The sequence below is a fragment of the Stenella coeruleoalba genome, assembly GCF_951394435.1.
Source record: "Stenella coeruleoalba genome assembly, chromosome: 6".
NCBI lineage: Eukaryota > Metazoa > Chordata > Mammalia > Artiodactyla > Delphinidae > Stenella > Stenella coeruleoalba.
The window spans coordinates 3,843,439-3,864,180 of NC_137151.1; positions in this window are offsets into that span (position 1 = coordinate 3,843,439).

A 20,742-nucleotide genomic window follows, 5' to 3' on the forward strand; every position below is an offset into this window, starting at 1 on the left:
AAAATAGAGATACTATATGATCCAGCAATCCCAGTCCTGGGCATATAACTGGAGAAAAACATGGCTTGAAAGGATACATGTGTCCCAATGTTCATTGAAGCACTGTTTACAATAGCCAAGACATGGAAACAACCTAAAAGTCCATTGACAGAAGAATGGGTATAGAAGATGTGGTACATATATACAATGGAATATTACGCAGCCATTAAAAAGAATGAAATAATGCCATTTGCAGAAACATGGATGGACCTGGAGATTATCATACTAAGTGAAGTAAGTCAGACAGAGAAACAAATATATGATATTGCTTATGTGCAGAATCTAAAAAGAAATGATACAAATGAATTTATTTACAAAACAGACTCACAGGCTTAGAGAATGAACTTACAGCTACCAGGAGAACTGCTGGGTGGGAAGGGGATGGATTGGGAGTTTAGGATTGACAAGTACATGCTGCTGTATTTAAAATAGATATCCAACAAGGACCTACTGTATAGCACAGGGAACTCTGCTCAATATTCTATAATAACCTAAATGGGATAAGAATTTGAAAAAGAATAGATACATGTATATATATAACTGAATCACTTTGCCATACACCTGGAACTAACATAACATTGTTAATCAACTATACTCCAATATAAAATAAATTTACTTTTAAAAGACTGAAGAAAAAATTTTTTTTAAAAAAAGGAAACAACACACAACAGCATGGATGACTTTTGAGGACATTATGCTAAGTGAAATAAGCCAGTCAAAAGAGTAAATACTGTTGGAATCCACTTATATAAAGTCTCTAGAGTAGTTAAACTCATAGAAAGTAGAATGGTGGTGACCAGGATCTGGGAGGAGGGGGAAATGAGGAGTTGTTTTTCAATGGGTATAGAGTTTTAGTTTTGCAAGATGAAAAAGTTCTAGAAATTTGTTGCACAACAATATGAATATAGTTAACACTAATTAACTATACACTTAAAAATGGGTAAGATGATAATTTTATGGGGATTTTTGTTAACCACAACTTACACTTTTTTAAAAGACCTCATATTGTATGCTCCATTTACATGAAATGTCCAGAATAGACAAATCCATAGAGATAGAAAGTAGATTAGTGGTTGGACTGGGTGGAAGGTGGGCTTTTGGAGTGACTACTAAGGAGTATGGTGGTTTTGGCAGGGGGGTGGAGGGAAAGAAAATGTTGTAAAATTAGATTATGGTGACGGTTGCACAATTCTGTGAATATACTAAAAATCATTGACTTGTGTACTTTAAAAGGTGAGTTGTGTGATATGTTAATTATATCTCAATAAAGTTGTTTAAAAGGGGTGGGGTGTAGATAGTGATATGCAGGAAATGGATGCCATTAGAATGGGGAGGAGGTGGGAGGAGGAGGGTGGTGAAGGGAGAGAAGAACTGGGATAATGTGGCAAGTGCCAGAGAGAGTGAAATATATTAAAAGTGATGTCAACAAATTTTGCTTTTCATGTGTGGTATAAGCTAATGTTTCCTTATAAAAACTCCAGTAAAATCCACATTATTTGCAAATGCTTTAGGAGTTGCACCTGCATGCATTTTCTGGATGTAATGACTGCTGACTGGGTTTCCCCAAGGAAACCCAGTGATCCTTGCTGCCCCCACCCCCGACTTAGAGCAGCATCTGGCATGTTGTAGGTACTCAATACTGTTGGTTAATTTGAAGAATGAATAAGTGAATGAATGAACAAATGAAGGCTCTTAAATTCTCTATGTCATCCAGAGTCTGCTTGGAGGAGAGCAGGCTTTCTCAAGTAAGATTACTACAGAGAAATTTGCAACCTCCCCTTCTGCCATGGCAATTTCCTTGTCTGCTTTGCCCAAATCATCTTCTGCTGATTTCCAACAAAGGACTGATGTCACCTTTCCAGGGGTCCTGTATTCTAATAGGAATGAAATACATATTCATCAAACACCTACCTGTGCTAAACACCCTGCTAGATGCTTCACCTATTTCTCTCATTTAGTTCTCACAACAATAAACTACATAAGATGGAAACTATTATGACTTCAATTTACACATTAAGAGAGTGTAAGTGACTTGCCCAAGGCCACATGGTGAGTAGGTGGGATATCTAGACGTGAACCCAGATCTCTCCACTACAGAGCTTTCTTCACCCCTGTAATTTCTTGACGACCTCAAATCCTCCAAGCTTCAATGTATTAAAGTCTCTAATAGCGGAATTCTAGGCACTGGTGGGTGAAGGTGGTGCAGGGAGATTCTTTGGGGCAGTAGTTCTCCTACATGAACTACATTCCATCAGGAACTCCACAGTGAAGACCAGCAGAAGTATTGAGCGGATCGTTTGACTCTGAAAAGTGAGTAGAAGAAAAGATCTGACCTCTGAAGAGGACAGGTCTAGTCAGGCTCTGGGGAAGCAGCTGAGAGGCAGAGCATGAAGGCAGGCCTTGGCTACACCCAGACACACCCAAGCAAAGGCTCACTGCCAAGGAGAGGCTGTGACTGACGGCAGTGGCAGAGGCAGGCCACACCCAGGCAGGGCCAGTGATGTGGGAGAGCACCCCATGGCACTTCCCTGGCCCTGGAACTCGGGATCTGGACTGACTTGGTTGGTGCACAGAAAGTCCCCTTTTCCCCTCCCTTCAAAGCCCCAGGCTAACTCCCACACCCAGACACCCCCAGCCCCCCCCCACCCACCACATACACAGGAGCCACTGCTAAATCACACCCACATCCACACATGTAACAACTTGCACTCATCTGCCCACTTGTGCCGTCACACACAGAGACGGCTACTGTCTTAGGCATGGATTGTTGGTTGCAAGTAACACACATCAGCTCAAACCATTGGAAGAAAAGTAAGAGTCTGAAGGAACCTGAATGAGATGGCACCTGACAGACAATGCCCGGTTGGCAGAAACCCCTGCCTGTGAGGGAAAAGCCCCTGCTAAGTGCTTGGGCTGGACTGGGACCTGGGAAAGAGGAGGAAGACAGAGAGGGAAGCAGAGGGCTGGGGTGAAGGGTAGCACCAAGCACAGGCTTCCCCATATCATCCCCAAGAGGGGAGGCCTGGCTGCTCCTGTGAAGAAACTCAGGTCCTGCTGTGATTCCCCACTAGACAGAAGGGTGCCACTCAGGCAAGTGGGGAATGTCCTCCACTAGGACTTTCTCAACTGCTGCCCCTTCACACACATCCACATGGACACACCCACTTCTCTGCTTCCAGATGACTTCCTGCCAGCCACACTGAGCCTCCATTTCCAGTGGGAGTACGTGGGTTCAAAGAAAGATCCAGAACGGTGGATTAGAATCATAACCCAAAATTCCTAGCCATTTTCTTAAAGATTATGGAACAGGTTTCTCTCTGTTGTCTCTCAGCTCTCAGGTTTGTTTTGCCCCATGAGGTTACACTGACAGCCCTTCTTCCAAGACCTTAACTTGCTCCACTACATTCCTAGCTGCTGAGGGCCCTCCTGCAGTTCGTAGCCCACAGAAAACTCAATTCAGAATAAACGTGCATTCTGTGGATCATGCCTGGAGAAGACATTGGGCAGTTCTTGAAAATAATAAACACACACATACCATGTAACCAGCAATTTTACTCCTGGAGATATACCCAAGAAAAGTGAAAAACCATCCACAGAGAACCTTGTACACAAATGTTCAGAGCAGCATTAATCAACATTGCCAAAGGATGGAAACAAGCCAATGTCCATCAACTGATGAGTGGATAAGGAAAACAGGGTGTGTCCAAACACTGAAATATTATTCAGCAAAAAAAAGAATGAAGTTGATACATTCAACTGTACCTTGATACATAGCTGTACCTTGAAAACATTATCTAATGGAAGAAGCCAGTCATGAAAGACCACATATTGCATGATTCCATTTATGTGAAATACCCAAAATTGGCAAATCCAGAGAGACAGATAGATTAATGATTACCAGGAATAGGAGAGAGGAAAGAGAAGTGGTTCTTTTGGTAGTGCTGAAAATTAGATAGTGATGATGGTGGCACAACTCTGTGAATATACTAAAAATACTGACTTGTACACTTTAAAAAAGCAAATTATATGGATGTGAATTGTGTCTCAATAAAACTCAGTAAACTCGAGAGGACATTCAAGATGGCAGAAGAGTAAGAAGTGGAGATCACCTTCCTCCCCACAAATACATCAAAAATACATCTACACGTGGAACAGCTCCTACAGAACACATACTGAATGCTGGCAGAAGACCTCAGACATCCCAAAAGGCAAGAAACTCTCCATATACCTGGGTAGGGAAAAAGAAAAAAGAAAAAACAGAGAGAAAAGAATAGGGAAGGGACCTGCACCTCGGGGAGGTAGCTGTGAAGGAGGAAAAGTTTCCACACACTAGGAAGCTCCTTCACTGGTGGAAACGGGAGGTGGGCAGGGTGGAAGCTTTGGAGTCACGGAGAAGAGTGCAGCAACAGGGGTACAGAGGGCAAAGCAGAGAGATTCCCGCAAAGAGGATCAGTGCCAACCAACCCTCATCAGCCTGAGAGGCTTGTCTGCTCATCCGCTGGGGTGGGTGGGGGCTGGGAGCTGAGGCTCAGGCTTCAGAGGTCAGATCCCAGGGAGAGGACTGGGGTTGGCTGTGGGAACACAGCCTGAAGGCGGATAGTGCACCACAGCTAACCGGAGGGAGTCTGGGAAAAAGTTTGGAACTGCCTGAAAGTCAAGGGAACATTGTTTCAGGGTGCGCGAGGAGAGGAGATTAACACCTAAACAAGCTTCAGAGGCGGCCGTGAGCTTTGGCTATCAGCGCGGACACCAGAGGTGGGCCTGAAAAGCTAAGGCTGCTGCTGCCGCCACCAAGAATCCTGTGTACAAGCACAGGTCACTATCCACACGTCCTCTCCCAGGAGCCTGTGCAGCCTGCCACTGCCAGGGCCCCTAGATCCAGGAACAAGGTCCCCAGGAGAACACACGGTACACCTCAGGCTGTTGCAACATCACAGTGGCCTCTGTCGCCGCAGGCTTGCCCCGCATTCCGTAAGCCTCCCTACCTTTGGCATAAGTGAGCCAGAGACCCCTAATCAGCTGCTGCTTTAACCCCCTCCACCCTGGGCAGGGAACAGATGCCAGAGGGCGACCTACAAGCAGAGGCAGGGCCAAATCCAAAGCTGAACCCCAGGATCTGTGCAGACAAAGAAGAGTAAGGGAAATTTCTCCACGCATCCTCAGGAGCAGCGAATTAAATCTCCACAGTCAACTTGATGTAACCTGCATCTGTGGAATACCTGAATAGGCAATGAACCATCTCAAAATTGAAGTGGTGGACTTTGGGAGCAACTGTAGACTTGGGGTTTGCTGTATGCGACTGACTAGTTTCAGATTTTTATATTTATATTGGTATAGTTTTTAGCGCTTGTTATCATTGGTAGAATGTGTGTTGGTTTTGCTGCTCTATTTCTTCTTTCCTTTTTTAAATTTTTATTTTAATAACTTTCTTTTTTTTCTTTCTTTTTTTTCCTCCGTTTTCTTCTGAGCCGTGTGGCTGACAGGTTCTTGGTGCTCTGGCCAGGTGTCAGGACTGAGCCTCTGAGGTGGGGGAGCTAAATTCAGGACATTGGACCACCAGAGACCTGCCAGCCCCACATAATATCAATCGGTAAGAGCCCTCCCAGAGATCTCCATCTCAACGTTAAGACCCAGCTCCACTCAACCACCATCAAGCTCCAATGTTGGACACCCCATGACAAACAACTAGCAAGACAGGAACACACCCCCACCTATTAGCAGAGAGGCTGCCTAACATCATAATAAGGTCACAGACACCCCAAAACACACCACCGGACGTGGTCCTGCCCACCAGAAAATCAAGATCCAGCCTCATCCACCAGAACATAGGCACAAGTCCTCTCCACCAGGAAGCCTACACAACCCACTGAACCAACATTACCCACTGTGGGCAGACATGAAAAACAACTGGAACTATGAAACTGCAGCCCATGAAAGGAGACCCCAAACACAGTAAGTTAAGCAAAATGAGAAGACAGAGAAATATGCAGCAGATGAAGAAACAAAGTAAAAACCCACCATACCAAATAAATGCAGAGGAAATAAGCATTCTACCTGAAAAATAATTCAGAGTAATGATAGTAATGATGATCCAAAATCTTGGAAATAGAATGGAGAAAATACAAGAAATGTTTAACAAGGAACTACAAGAAATAAAGAACAAACAAACAATGATGAATAACACAATAAATGAAATTTAAAAATCTCTGGAAGGAAGCAACAGAAGAATAACTGAGGTAGAAGAACAGATAAGTGACCTGGAAGATAAAATAGTGGAAATCACTACTGCAGAGCAGAATAAAGAAAAAAGGATGAAAAGAATCGAGGACAGTCTCAGAGACCTCTGAGACAACATTAAAACACACCAACATTTGAATTATAGGCGTCCAGAAGAAGAAAAGAAAAAGAAAGGGACTGAGAAAATATTTGAAGAGATTATAGTTGAAAACTTCCCTAATATGGAAAAGGAAAGAGTTAATCAAGTCCAGGAAGTGCAGAGAGTCCCATACAGGATAAATCCAAGAGGAAACCTGGAAAAAAATATATTAATCAAACTAACAAAAAATAAATACAAAGAAAAAATGTTAAAAACAGCAAGGGAAAAGCAATAAATAGCGTAAAAGGGAATCCTCATAAGGTTAACAGCTGATCTTTCATCAGAAACTCTGCAAGCCAGAAAGGAGTTGCAGGACATATATTTTTTTTTTTTTTTGCGGTACGCGGGCCTCTCACTGCCGTGGCCTCTCCCGTTGCGGAGCACAGGATCAGCGGCCGTGGCTCACGGGCCCAGCTGCTCCGCGGCATGTGGGATCCTCCTGGACCAGGGCACAAACCCGTGTACCCTGCATCGGCAGGCGGACTCTCAACCACTGTGCCACCAGGGAAGCCCCTGCAGGACATATTTAAAGTGATGAAAGGTAAAAACCTACAACCAAGATTATTCTACCCAGCAAGGATCTCATTCAGATTCGACAAAGAAATTTATAACTTTACAGGCAAGCAAAAGCTAAGAGAATTCAAAACCACTAAACCAGCTTTACAACAAACACTAAAGGGACTTCTCTATGCGGGAAACACAAGAGAAGGAAGAGACCTACAATAACAAACCCAAAACAACTAAGAAAATGGAAATAGGAACATACATATCGATAATTACCTTAAATGTAAATGGATTAGATGCTCCAACCAAAAGACATAGACTGCCTGAATGGATACAAAAACAAAACCCATATGTATGCTGTCTATGAGAGACCCACTTCAGACCTAGGGACACATAAAGACTGAAAATGAGAGGTTGGAAAAATATATTCCATGCAAATGGAAATCAAAAGAAAGCTGGAGTAGCAATTCTCATATCAGACAAAATAGGCTTTAAAATAAAGACTATTACAAAAGACAAGGAAGGACGCTACATAATGATCAAGGGATCAATCCAAGAAAATATAACAATTGTAAATATTTATGCACCCAACATAGGGGAAACCTCAATACATAAGGCAAATGCTAACAGCCATAAAAGGGGAAATTGACAGTAACAAAATAATAGTAGGGGATTTTAACACTCCACTTTCACCAATGTACAGATCATCCAAAATGGAAATAAATAAGGAAACACAAGCTTTAAATGACACATTAGAACAGACAAACTTAACTGATATTTATAGGATACTCCATGCAAAAACAACAGAATACACTTTCTTCTCAAGTGCTCATGGAACATTCTCCAGGATAGATCATATCTTGGGTCACAAATCAAGCCTTGGTAATTTTAAGAAAATTGAAATCATATCAAGTATCTTTTCCGACCAAAACACTATGAGATATCAATTTGAAGAAAAAACTGTAAAAAAGAAAAATACATGGAGGCTAAACAATACACTACTTAATAACCAAGAGATCACTGAAGAAATCAAAGAGCAAACATAAAAATACCTAGAAACAAATGACAATGAAAACACGATGACACAAAACCTATGGGATGCAGCAAAAGCAGACCTAAGAGGGAAGTTTACAGCAATACAATCCTACCTAAAGAAACAAGAAACATCTCAAGTAAACAATCTAACCTTAAACCTAAAGTAATTAGAGAAAGAAGAGCAAAGACAACCACAAAGTTAGCAGGAGGAAAGAAATCATAAAATCAGATCAGAAATAAATGAAAAAGAAATGAAGGAAACAATAAAAAAGATCAATAAAATTAAAAGGTGGTTCTTTGAGAAGATAAACAAAATTGATAAACCATTATCCAGATCATCAAGGAAAAAAGGGGAGAAGATTCAAACCAAGAGAATTAGAAATGAAAAAGAAGTAACAACTGACACTGCAGAAATACAAATGATAATGAGAGATTACTACAGGCAACTATATGCCAATAAAATGGACAACCTGGAAGAAATGGACAAATTATTCGAAAAGCACAACTTTCTGAGACTGAACCAGGAAGAAATAGAAAATATAAACAGACAAGTCACAAGCACTGAAATTGAAACTTTGATTAAAAATATTCCAACAAACAAAAGCCCAGGACCAGATGGCTTCACAGGAGAATTCTATCAAACATTTAGAGAAGAGCTAACACCAACCTTCTCAAATTTTTCCAAAATATAGCAGAGGGAGGAACACTACCAAACTCATTCTTCATGGTCACTATCACCCTGACACCAAAACCAGACAAAGATGTCACAAAAAAAGAAAACAATAGGTCAGTATCACTGGTGAATGTAGATGCAAAAACCCTCAAAAAAATACTAGCAAACAGAATTCAAAAGCACATTAAAGGGATCATACACATGATAAAGTGGGGTTTATCCCAGGAATGCAAGGATTCTTCAATATATGCAAATCAATCGATGTGATATGCCATTTTAACTAATTGAAGGAGAAAAACCATATAATCATCTCAACAGATGCAGAAAAAGCTTTTGACAAAATTCAACACCAATTTATAATAAAAACCCTCCAGAAAGTAGGTATAGAGGGAACTTACCTCAACATGATAAAGACCATATATAACAAACCCACAGCCAACATTGTTCTCAATGGTGAAAAACTGAAACCATTTCCACTAAGATCAGGAACAAGATAAGGTTGCCCACTCTAGCCACTATTATTCAACATAGTTTTGAAATTTGAGCCACAGCAATCAGAGAGGAAAAGGAAATAAAAGGAATCCAAATCAGAAAAGAAGAAAGAAAACTGTCACTGTTTGCAGACGACATGATACTATACATAGAGAATCCTAAAGATGCTACCAGAAAACTACTAGAGCTAATCAATCAATGAATTTGTTAAAGTAGTAAGATGCAAAATTAATGCACAGAATTCTCTTGTATTCCTATGCACTAATGACGAAAAATATGAAAGAAATATTAAGGAAACACTCTCACTTACCATTAGAACAAAAGGAATAAAATACCTAGGAATAAACCTATCTAAGGAGAAAAAAGACCTGTATGCAGGGAACTATAAGACACTGATGAAGGAAATTAAAGATGATACAAAAGATGGATAGATATATTATGTTCTTGGATTGGAAGAATCAACATTTTGAAAATGATTCTACTCCCCAAAGCAATTTACAGATTCAATGAAATCTCTATCAAAATACCAATGGCATTTTTCACAGAACTAGAATAAAAAATTTCACCATTTGTATGGAAACACAAAAGACCCCGAAGAGCCAAAGCAATCTTGAGAAAGAAAAACAGAGCTGGAAGAATCAGGCTCCCTGACTTCAGACTATACTACAAAGCTACAGTAATCCAGACTGTGGTACTGGCAAAAAACAGAAATATAGATTAATGGAACAGGATAGAAAGCCCAGAGATAAACCCACACACATATGGTCACCTTATGTTTGTTAAAGGAGGCAAGAATATACAATGGAGAAAAGACAGCCTCTTCAATAGTGGTGCTGGGAAAACTGGACAACTACATGTAAAAGAATGAAATTAGAACACTTCCTAATACCATACACTAGAATAAACTCAAAATGGATTAAAGACCTAAATGTAAGGCCAGACACTATAAAACTCTTAGAGGAAAATATAGGCAGAACACTCCATGACATAAATCACAGCAAGATCCTTTTTGACCCACCTCCTAGAGAAATGGAAAGAAAAACAAAAATAAACAAATGGGACCTAATGAAACTTAAAAGCTTTTGCACAGAAAAAGAAACCATAAACAAGACGAAAAGGCAACCTTCAGAATGGGAGAAAAGATTTGCAAGTGAAGCAACAGACAAAGGATTAATCTCCAAAATATACAAGCAGCTCATGCAGCTCCATTTCAGAAAAACGAACCACCCAATCCAAAAATGGGCAGAAGACCTAAATAGATATTTACCCAAAGAAGATGTTCAGATTGCCAACAAACCCATGGAAGGATGCTCAACATCACTTATCATTAGAGAAGTGCAAATCAAAACTACAATGAGGTATCACCTCACACAGGTCAGAATGGCCATCATAAAAAATCTAGAAACAATAAATTCTGGAGAGGGTATGGAGAAAAGGGAATCCCCTTGCATTGTTGGTGGGAATGTAAATTGATACAGCCACTATGGAGAACAGTATGGAGGTTCCTTAAAAAACTAAAAATAGGACTACTATATAACCCAGCAGTCCCACTACTGGGCATACACCCTGAGAAAATCGTACTTCAAAAAGAGACATGTACCACAATGTCCACTGCAGCACTACTTACAATAGCCAGGACATGGAAGGAAGATAAGTGTCCATCAACAGATGAATGGATAAAGAAGATGTGGCACATATGTACAATGGAATATTACTCAGCCATAAAAAGAAATGAAATTGAGTTATTTGTAATGAGGTGGATGCACCTAGAGTCTGTCATACAAAGTGAAGTATGTCAGAAAAAGGAAAACAAATACTGTATGCTAACACATATATATGGAATCAAAAGAAAAATGGTTCTGGGCTTCCCTGGTGGCACAGTGGTTGAGAGTCCACCTGCCGATGCAGGGGACACGGGTTCGTGCCCCGGTCCGGGAAGATCCCACATGCCGCGGAGCGGCTGGGCCCGTGAGTCATGGCCGCTGAGCCTGCGCTTGACATATATATACTACCAAATGTAAAATAGATAGCTAGGGGGAAGCAGCTGCATAGCACAGGGAGATCAGATAGGTGCTTTGTGACCACCTAGAGGGGTGGTATAGGGAGGGTAGGTGGGAGGGAGACACAAGTGGGAGGAGATATGGGGATATATGTATACATATATCTGATTCATTTTGTTATACAGCCAAAACTAACACAATATTGTAAAGAATTATACTCCAATAAAGATGTTAAAAATAAATAACTTAGTAAACTCAATGCATGTATATACACACACAATAATATATATATATAGACATACACGTGTGTGTGTGTATCTATGTAAATCATATTGGTGCTCCTTTCAAAACCCTCCAGGGTCTTTTTCTGTTTCACTCTGTGTAAAGACCAAAAGCCTTGCAATGCCCATAATCCCTTATACCATCTGTCACTACTACTTCTCTGACATTTCATACTACACCCCCCACCTCACTCCACTATAGGCATTGTGGCCATGCCAGGCATAGCCTGACACCAGCAGCCCTGCACAAGTCATCCCTCTATCACTCTGCCTGGAATGTTCACCCCCCTTGGATCTGCGTAACTCACTGTTATGTCTCTTATGTGGAGAAAAACAAAGGAGATCTTTCCTTCACCTGCTCTGCAGCACTTCTGTATGTAGGAGTGTAGGTTAAAATATATGGAATAAACATTAAAATATAAAATATTTACATAAAAATTATGAAATAAATAAAAAAATTAATTATATGGAATAAGCAGTATCTTAAAAGTGAAAGGAATATTTATTTCATTTTTTGGAAAAATATATGGAAATAATATACGGAAAATAAATATATGGAGTAAATAAATACTATATGAAATAGACAATATCTTCAAAGCACCAACTGGTAATGTCAGCAATTGAGGAATATAACTAAATTAAATTAGTCCATTAGTGTACTGAATCTCTTTGCCCCTCACCAAATCTGTTTTTTTTAAATCTACAAACTTTTACTGTGTACCTAAAGAGAACATATTTTAAATATATGAGATCAGTTGTCTATGAGCTGAGGGAAGGAGACTAAGTATTCAGGAAAAAGGGGGGAAATAACAAATAAAATAAGATAAAATAATTTCTAATAATTTAAATAAAATAAAATAAGAGAAGTTTCTTGCCATACTGGGGGCACTCTGTGTACCCCGAACTGAGACATATGAATGACTCAATTCCCTGCATCTGAAGTGCCCAAGAGAAACAAGATGAACCAGGGACAGAAAAGACAGCTGAAAATTAAATTGCTCTGAGAGAAATGACTTAGGATACAAAGGAAAAAGAGAAAGAAACAAAAAACTTTCCAAACTAATGTACAGAGAGGCAAGAAAATGGAAATTACAGAAGATGATATAATAAGAAGGTAGGATAAACATTTAACTGGAACAGCAGAAGGAATGGAGGGAAAAAATGGGACAGAAGCAATATTTGAAGAGATAAAGACTGAGAATTTTCCAAAACTCATGAATAATATGAATCCTCTTATTCAGGAAGTTTAATGAGTATGAAGCAGGATAAATAAAAAGAAACTCATTCACACACCATAGTGAAACTCCAGAAAACCAAGACAAAGAACAAACATTAAAATAAAGTGGAAAAAAATACACAGACAACCTTCAAGAATTAAAGTGACAGATTTCTCAAGAGCGGTAATGAACACGAGGAGCCAGTGGAATGATACCTACAATGTAGTGAAAGAATGTAACTTCCAGTGAAAAGCATTTTTTTAAGAATGAAAGTGAAATAAACACATTGTCAGATACACAAAACTTAAAATTCTCCACTAGCAGACCCACACTATTGGAAATTCAGAAATTACTTTTTGACAGAAAGAAAATGATCCCAGTTAGACAGAGATGCAGAAAGGAATGAAGGACAGTGGGAATGGCACGTGTGCATCTAAATGAATATGGACTGTATAAAACAAGAACAGTGCTGTCCGAGGCGTTTAGAACACTGAAGAATTAACATGCACAACAACAATAACATACTGTTGGCAGGGGGAGTAAATGGAGCTAAAAGTTCTAAGACCCTTGCTTTATCTAGGAGGAGAGTAAAGTTATCGGTTCACATTAGGCTTTGATGATTCAAAAAGGTATGTTATACATTTTAGGGTAACAATAAAAATAAAAAATATATAACAGGGGGGCTTCCCTGGTGGCACAGTGGTTAAGAATCCACCTGCCAATGCAGGGGACATGGGTTCAAGCTCTGGTCCGGGAAGATCCCACACGCCATGGAGCAACTAAGCCCGTGCGCCACAACTACAGAAACCCACGCACCTAGAGCTCATGCTCTGCAACAAGAGAAGCCGCTGCAATGAGAAGCCCGCCCACCACAAAGAAGAGTAGCTCCCGCTCGACACGACTAAAGAAAGCCCACGCGCAGCAACGAAGACCCAATGCAGCCAACAATAAATAAATAAATTTAATATATATAACAGAAGAAAGAATCTAACTTAATACATTGAATGCAAAGGGATTAAATGTTCCAGTTAAAAGACAAAAATGACACAAACTGTCACGCCAAATATTTTTTTACTTATCTGCCAATTCTGTTGGAATTAGAATCACTTTATTTTTCTAAATTGTGATAGTGCCAAGACTTAAAGCCCCTACCATAAGAGACAAACCGTGATGCAACTGAATACAAAATATTTGGGGCAATCTGGCTTGACCAAGATTATGTAATGACAACTAAGTTTCCATGAGGGCCTGATTTATTTCTTTATTTTTTAAACTTTGCATTTTATATTGGAGTAGAGCCAATTAACAATGTTGTGATAGATTCAGGTGCACAGCAAAGCGACTCAGCTGTACATATACACGTATCCATTCTCCCCCAAACTCCCCTCCCATCCAGGCTGCCACATAACATTGAGTAGAGTTCCCGGCGCTCTACAGTAGGTCCTTGTACACTAGACCATATAAAAGAGAAAACCACTGTATGCTGCTTATAAGAGACACATCTAAAACCTAACCCAAGTGTTCCAAAGTTGAAAGTAAGTTGGTGGAGCATACACACACCGTGTATTCCTGCCCCAAACCCCATCTTTTGTGGTGTGCAGAGGTCAGAGGCACTTTGTTAAGACAGGAGATCACTCACTTCCCCTACAAAGCAGGGCCAGGAGCCTCCCAGCTCAGCATCAGAAGAATTTGCCGATGGGAGGGGCGATGGGCATAGCCCTGGCTCCACGTCTGTGATCTGCCCCTGGCTGGGCTCCGTTCTTCCTCCTGTGGGCCTCCAGGCTTGCTGCTGCCTTTTCAGGGCTCTGAACACTCTGTCAGTGCCAGAACAATGCTGCCTGTGGGCCCTGCCCTCCATTCCCTGCAGGTAGGCTGGAAGATTCCACAGTGTTTGATCCAGGGCTCGGGGAAATGAACACAGCCTCACACACTCAGAATCAGAGTCCATTGATGTGAATGTTCCCGTTACTCTGTAAGCAGTTTTGGTGGCTCCTGCTTCATACAAGCCCCTCACCTCCTGTACTGTGCTGGGCAGCAGCCCTCCTCATGGATACGCAGAATCTTGGATGTAAAGAGCCTTATTAGAAGCTGCCACGAGCTTCCTTTCTGGAGAACACTGGGGCCGGTTTTTTTTTTTTTTTGTTGCGGTACGCGGGCCTCTCACTGTTGCGGCCTCTCCCGTTGCGGAGCACAGGCTCCGGACGCGCAGGCTCAGTGGCCATGGCTCACGGGCCCAGCCGCTCTGCGGCATGTGGGATCTTCCCGGACCGGGGCACGAACCCGTGTCCCCTGCATTGGCAGGCGGACTCTCAACCACTGCGCCACCAGGGAAGCCCTGGGGCCGGTTTTGGAGAAGGAATGGATGAATCGCCCTGGGGCACCAGCTGCACAACCACCCTTGAGCAGTGAAAGGGAAGAGCTCTGCCTCCCCCTGCGCTCTGCTCGCACACAGCACGCCACTCTGGTCGCCCGAGGTGCGGGGTTTTCCATACACCAAGCAGTTCTCTGCGACTCCAGCTGACTGTCAACAGCTGCACTCAATGCTGACACTATCTACCTGCAATTAGCGAGGACTCCACAGGTCAAGGGCTCAGTCCCACAAGACTTCCTCCCGCTTCAGACCTCAATCGCAAGTCCAGGCTGTCACCTGTGCTTCTGACCAAATAGCTATAAGTCAAATGTCTCCTCAAGTTCAATCATTTGCTAGAGTGGCTTCAAGAACTCACGAAAACAATACTTATTAGAACAGCAGTATATTAGAAAAGGATAGAGCTCCGGAGCAGCCAGGTGGGAGGGTGCACAGCATGCAGGTGAGAAGCGGGGGGGGCGCTCCCATGCCCAGTGTGGGCACAAGAGCCCCGAGTTCCCCCTCGTGCCCACCAACTCAGAAACTCTCCGAACCTCACCCTTCGGTGATTTTTAAAACATTGTTTTGGAAGTTTCATTACATAGGCAAAATTGATTAAGTCACTGGCCACTGGTAATTAATTCAACTTCCAGCCCCTCTCTCCTCCCTAGAGGTCACATAGGTGTTGAACAAATCAATGCACATGCTCTATACCGCCTTTCCCCATGTACCCCCCAACCCTTAGTGACTGATGTGCTGTCCCAGTTTGAAGATGCAGCAACTGCAAAGTGGGGAGCTGGGACTCCAGCCCAGGGCTGTATGGCTCTACCTGGTTCTTCTGAGGGGCTTTGAGATGAGGGCCAGGGGCTGAGATGCCTGGTGGTTAGGGCCTAAGGACAGCAGCAGCTCTCCTCTGCCACCCCTGGAAGCACCCAGGCCAGCCCAAGGTGGAGCCACTTGTGCTGGGAAAGTGCATGAAACAGGCATCCACTCCAAGCAGAAAGGAAGTGAAAGCCCCCACAAGCCGGATTAATAGCAAGACCACGGAAGATCTCAGGGTAAAGCAGGGTCCAGAGCAAGGAGGCAGCCCCAGGGCTCCACCTCCTTCTAGCTACCGCCTTGTGCCTCACCAGCCCCTGCTCAGGTGGCTCATGGGAGTGTGGCAGCTCATTGCCACCATGGGAGACCCAGACCAGAGCTAGCGTGAGGGTCTGGGGGCTGACGAGCAGAGTCAGCTGACCTTGGTACTCCCTGACACCTGCCCCTGCCAGAACTGCCCGGCTTGGCCTGCAGTCACCCAGTGGGTCAGGGCAGAGCAGGCTGGGGATGGGGCCCCGGGCCATCGGATCACCTCTGCTGTGCTGCTGGGTGACCACAACGGGGACGGATCCTCGCCCAGCACTGTGGGTTGCTGCTGAACACTTTCTGCTGGGAGCGTCTTCAGTTGCATGACATGTTCAGAAAACCTAATCACAACTAGACTAGGGAAGTAAAGTCGTTATGTCCTTTTCCCCCTCTGCTCAGCTGCTGGCAGCTCTGTGCACTCACAGGCAAGCATGCCCAACTGGGAAAAAACAATGTTCTTCCCGAGAGCTGCATAATGAACAGGCCATACTGAGAGCAAAAGAAAACACTGCCCAGCTGGACACCACCTTTCCTTAGAAGGAAAGGAACCTGGCCTGGGGCCACCGCTTACGATGACAAATTTGCTCTCAGAGCCATAAAACAAAGCGCTTTCAGCCTGGAGCTTCAGCTTGAGTTTTCCCGAAGCCAAGCAGCATTTGCCTCTGTGTGTCAGAAAAGGAACTCTCCAAGGGACAGCAGGCACCAGGGACAGAGACCCCTTCACACAGGCTTTTCAACCTGGGGTCAGCTACCAATTCCAGGCCCTACTGTGGGCTTCTAAAAGACTGTTGCATCAGGTGAAAGTAAGTAAGAGTGTAGCTAATGTATATAGAACTCGTTCTTTAGATCCACTGTCTATTAATCCTCACAATAGCCCTCTAAGGGAGTACTACTATTATCCCTGTTTCACAGGTAAGGGAACTGAAGCACAGAGAGGGTTAGCAACTTGCTCCAGGTCACACAGTAATTATGTGTCAGAGCTGGGATTCATCAGGCAGCCTCTCATTTCAGGGCTAGGACTTCCGGGTCTGCTGGGGCTTTGTGTGTGTTGGTGGGGGTGGGGGTGGGGGGGGTGGAAGTTCCTCGAGAAGAGTAAGCAGAACTCCTTGGTGTGGCACAGGATCGGGACTATATTGTAGGCTTGTGATCCTGCCTGTGTGATCAGCATTTGTAAAGCTCTTGTCTGTGCCCCTGGGGCAGAGGCCTGAAGTCAGTGGGTAAGGGGGAAATGGATGTACGGGGGAAAGCAAGGAGAGCAGAAGCCCACTGGAATCTCTGGGACCAGCTAGAACCCAAACCTCCAACATGGATCATCGGCTTCCTGTGGGCAAAGGTGGTGCCCTTCTCCAGGGGCAGAACACTTCTGGCCCAAGGTGAGGGAGGGTCCATCAGGGGCTGGAAGAACTGTGGCCAGGCTGCTGCCCTCAGCCTGCGTGAGCCAGCAGGAGTGCCAGCATTTGTGAGACCCTGCACCCAGCATTTGTGAGACCCTGCACCCATCTCCTGAGTGTGAAAAGGGCATGGCACTGCTTTGCTTCCACATCCCAGATCTCACACTAGCCGTCTCTTGTGACTGTCAAAACAGATGGCTCTTGTGGTCTACCCACGCTGAAGGCCGTGCTGCACTGTGCTCAGTGGCCAGCAGGTATGGGTGGGTACATCCCCCCATGTCCATGTCTCTTTACCCCAACCTGGACCCCCTGTACCGAGGTCTCCCCAAGCCCATCTGGCTCACCCCATCTCCATCTCCCTTGGCCAAAGCGAGAACTAGAGCTTTGCTTCCCAGAGAGTTGAGACCCCTCCCCCTCTTTTCTTTCTGGTCTCCTCTCTCCACAGGCCTTTAGCCACAATCCGAAGGCTCTGTGTGTCTCAGCTCCCAGGAATCCTATCCTGCCCCAGGTGGTGGCCCCTCTCCACCTGCAGGGCCAGCCTCGGCACCTGGGAGGATGCTCCAGGGGGGCTAAGGCTGCCCCAGCGGCAGCTCCTGGGACGAGAGCTCAGTTCAGGAGGAGAAGCAGGCCCTGTGCTCCCGGACGACACACCTGGCTGGGGAGTGGGGGCCACCTGCGGGCTGGAGGCCCGTGGAGGAGGCCGCAGCGGCATGGCACCAAGAGCGTCTGTGGGGGTCAGATGCAGCTGACCGGGCCACACTCACCTCCGCATCTTCCCCACCTTGACTGGTGTGGCTAGAGGGACCCAAGCACCTGCCTCCCAAGCTGTGGGGGGGCCAGGGAAAGGTGAGCAAGGGAAGCCAGGCTGATCCACATGGGATGCCCACTCCTGAGGCGAAGAAGGGAGCTGTGGTGGACACACTCCTGAAATAACAGAAAATACGTGGTCGGGACTCTGCCCCCGGTTCCTGACCCAGGGCTCCTAAACCCCTTGGAATTTCCTGGGTGATAGGAAATTCACCCAGGTTTTTGTTCTAATGAGGTGAGTCTGGGTGGGCTCCTAGACTGGGCCGGTCACCAGAAAGACCAAGCCATGATCAGAAGCTTGGGGGTTTCGACCCCACCCCCTACTCTCCAGAGAGGGGAGAGGGGCTGCATATGGAGTTAATATTCAGATGCACCTCCGTAAAGATCCCAGAAGTGTGGGACTCAGAGAGTTTGCACGTTGGTGAGCACATGGCAGTACCGGGAGACGGCCCGGAAGCTGGCGCCACTTCCCCACTTCACCCTGGGTACCACTTCGTCTGACTGTTCATCTGTATCTTTTATTACACCCTTTATAATAAAGCAGTAAACATAGGAAGTACTTTCCTGAGTTCTGTGAGCCATCCTAGCAAACTATCCAACCCAAGGGGGAAGTTGTGGGCACCTCGATTCATAGGCAGTGGCTCAGGACCTACGGGGACAGCCTGGCCTTGCAATTCTCCTCTGAAAAGGGAGGGGCAGTTTGGTGGAACTGAGCTCCTACCTGCTGGGACGGAAGGCTGGGTAGATAGTGTCAGAATTGAATTAAGCCGGGGGATCCCAGCTGGTGTTGCAGAGACTTGCTTGACAAGTGATGTGAGAAGTATTGTGAGTGTGTGAATAAAGGAAACACAGGAGCAGTTCTCCTAGACCGCACTCTGGAGGGCGCCCATGGCCACCTGACTAGGAACCCAAGAAACCCAACAACTACGGCAAGTATTTGTTCACACCGGGAAGCAGCTGCAGTGCTGAGCCAGGGGTGGGAGTGTGGGGCCGGAGAGTAACCCGCGAGGGAGGGAGGCTGCCCTCTGATGAAGGGCGCTGGGCTTTTGTTGGGCAGCTGTTGGGGCCATCCTGCCCCAAAGGAGTTGCGGTCTGGCTGTTGAGGGACCGGGGAAAGGTAATCTGTGGCCGTCTCACTCTGGGCTGTCCCTGTGCAGGACCTACAGTACTCCTGAGGACGGAGCCCCTTGCTGTCATCTCGCTTCCAGGTGACGGCCACCTGTGGTCCAGCATGCAGCCGCCCTGCTGTGTGGTGTCTGCCCGCCTCACACTCCCTGTCAGTGTGGACTTCTTAGCTGACCAGCTGGCTTCCCTGGATGACAGCCAGGGCACGGTGGTGGGGTAGTGACTAGGTCGAGCCCTGTTAGCCCAGGGGCCCTATTTCGTGTCCATTCCCTCATGCACTCATTCACGGCCCACTGCCTAAGCCTACTTAGCCTGCCCCCCTCCAAAGCCTACTTCCGAGTCCACCTCCAAGTCCCTGGTGAGAAACCTGATACCCACAGAGGCTGGAAGCTTCCGAGGCCACAGGAGACGTAGGGTTGAAAGCACGCTGGCCCCAGCTCTGTCTGGCAGACTTTCCCAGGGGAAAGGGAACCTGTCCTGGGCCTTTCTTCTGGCAGCTCAGCACCAGCTGCCTCTACCCCTACCCCCATGCACACTGAGGTCCTGCCATGCCCCTGTGACTTGGTTGCATCCCCAGGGACCACCCCCCATGAGCCCAGTAGTTTCAGGACATAACCCTCATCCCCTGTTCATGCAGTAGAAAGTCAGCCAGACCTGGGATAGAATCGAGTCTGCCACTCCCACATTGCAGGGGATTACTTTGACTTCTGAGCCTCTGTTTCCTCATCTGTGAAATGGGCTACTGATGTAGGTGAACTGCCAGCTTGGTGTGGGTCTGGGCGCTGCAGAGAGTGGCTTGTAGAAGGCCAATAGGGCTGGCCCAAGTCCTGTCTCTGTGGACATGGACAGGCCCCCAGGGCCATGAGCCAGGGGCCAGCACACACCCACACAAAGAGGACATCCTGATCAGCCCATTGCATGACCATCTGTATCATATCTTCATCCGAAATCTAAAGATTCTTGTGAACACAGCCTAAACTGCTGCTAAACAGGTTTCATTTTTGAAAACTGTTTTCTGTGTAAGAGAATTGATTCACACAGACCCAGATGCACACTGGGCAGAACCTTCTAAATCTCATCTCAGCTTCCTGCTTTGCACAGGAGGATGAGTCACCAAGACTTTCAAATGCGCCCCCAGTGGTGAACAAGGGTCGTGGACCCTCATTCAGTCTTTTTGTACTGCCTGAGCTCCCGTCCCGTGTGTAAGCAGGAATGATTCACACACACACAGACACACTGTCGCTCTGTAAAGCTATCTCACACAAGCACGTAATCTCAGTGGCTGGCAGTCAGGCACAGCCTGAATTATGAGCAGATTTTCCCTGTGTGC